Source organism: Aplysia californica, unplaced genomic scaffold (assembly GCF_000002075.1).
Source record: "Aplysia californica isolate F4 #8 unplaced genomic scaffold, AplCal3.0 scaffold00263, whole genome shotgun sequence".
Classification (NCBI taxonomy): Eukaryota; Metazoa; Mollusca; class Gastropoda; order Aplysiida; family Aplysiidae; genus Aplysia; species Aplysia californica.
In genome coordinates, this window is record NW_004797533.1 from 568,552 (window position 1) to 569,998 (window position 1,447).

Genomic DNA, 1,447 nt, shown 5'->3' on the forward strand with positions numbered 1-1,447 from the left:
TTCATCATCATCATCATCATCATTGTAAGTAGCAGGGAATAAAAAAGGGTTGAGACTTTGTAGATTTTTCAAATTTAATACATCATCTTATTTTCTGTCAAACATTCGGCTCTGTGCTACTGAAACCAGTCATGCCCAACAGCATAAATCTTCTCCTCAATAACATAATATCTTCTCCTCAACAACATAATATCTTCTCCTCAACAGCATAATATCTTCTCCTCAACAACATAATATCTTCTCCTCAACAGCATAATATCTTCTCCTCAACAGCATAATTTCTTCTCCTCAACAGCATAATATCTTCTCCTCAACAACATAATATCTTCTCCTCAACAACATAATTTCTCCTCAACAGCATAATAATTTTCTCCTCCTCAAGAGCATAATTTTTTCTCGTCCTCCTCCCCAAACTTCTCCTAAACGTCCTCACCACAGTGAGGTATCCATTCGAATGTGACGGTATTTGTTTTACCGGGTCCCGTCCTGAAACCAGAACGAGCCAGCCACGCCCAATATAGTTGGTAAAGTTTTACGTTTGACCCAATTTTGTCTGACATTGTTTTAAATTGTCGATAAATCGTTAATCCGTCAATTTTTTCCGTGTTTTTTTTGTGTTTTTTTTTTTGGGGGGGGAGGGGGGTTGTTGTTGTTTTTTTGGAGGGGGGGGGTGTTGTTTTTTGTTTGTTTTTATGAGGGGGTGAGTGTTTTTCATATTTGCACATTTGAAATACCCCTGTTTGAATTTCATTCTTTCGAGATTTTGTTAAAATTGGGGCCAAGATGACGAGCTATTGCTATTTGAATGGGTCCCGTCCCCTTTTTTAGAAACCCTGTACAATACATTAAATTAATACACACACATTTTCTTTTCTTTCAGAAATCATAGCCAGCCAAATGTGTCAACAGACAATCATACTTCGTTTTAGTCTCTTTATTTTTAGCAGAAATTCAGCAACAGTATCTAAATTCACGTGTCTTAAAAATTACTTTTAATTTTCATCAACGAAGGAGGCAAATCAGATGAGATCGACGTTTGTAAGTCAGATTGTACTACAAAACCTCGTAATACCTCAGCTGTTTTGCATAATATGACAATCCAAGGTTACCTCTTTCGTAAATGTTACTAACAGTTTGTGTTAGTTTTTATATTTTCACATGTTATTTGATAACTAAAATTGCTTTTGTAACTGCTGCAGTCATTACAGTTTCCATAGATACTTCTTGATTTTGCTTCAAGCTGTGTATTACAATAAATAAATATAGGTTTTTGCAAGTTACATATTTTGTTCTTCCTTTTGTTAAAAAAATTGTCTCTTTTACTTCACGAAAGTCACAGCTGTCTTCTAATTTGCTGTTGCTTTTTTTTTTGTTGCTTCACTTAAATGGATTCCAAGTAGATTCAAGATCCCTATCTGCTCAAATCACACACACACACACACACACA

General features: G+C 35.2%; 1 long non-coding RNA gene across 1 annotated transcript in view; it reads left to right on the forward strand.

Moving 5' to 3' along the window:
* The window catches only part of LOC101848298, a 1,542-nt gene extending 274 nt beyond the window's left edge, over positions 1-1,268 (forward strand). Inside the window, exons 2-3 of the long non-coding RNA XR_220585.1 lie at positions 439-524; positions 881-1,268. This is a non-coding gene — a long non-coding RNA (uncharacterized LOC101848298). The remainder of the gene's footprint in view (positions 1-438; positions 525-880) is intronic.
* The last annotated feature ends 179 nt before the right edge of the window (positions 1,269-1,447 follow it).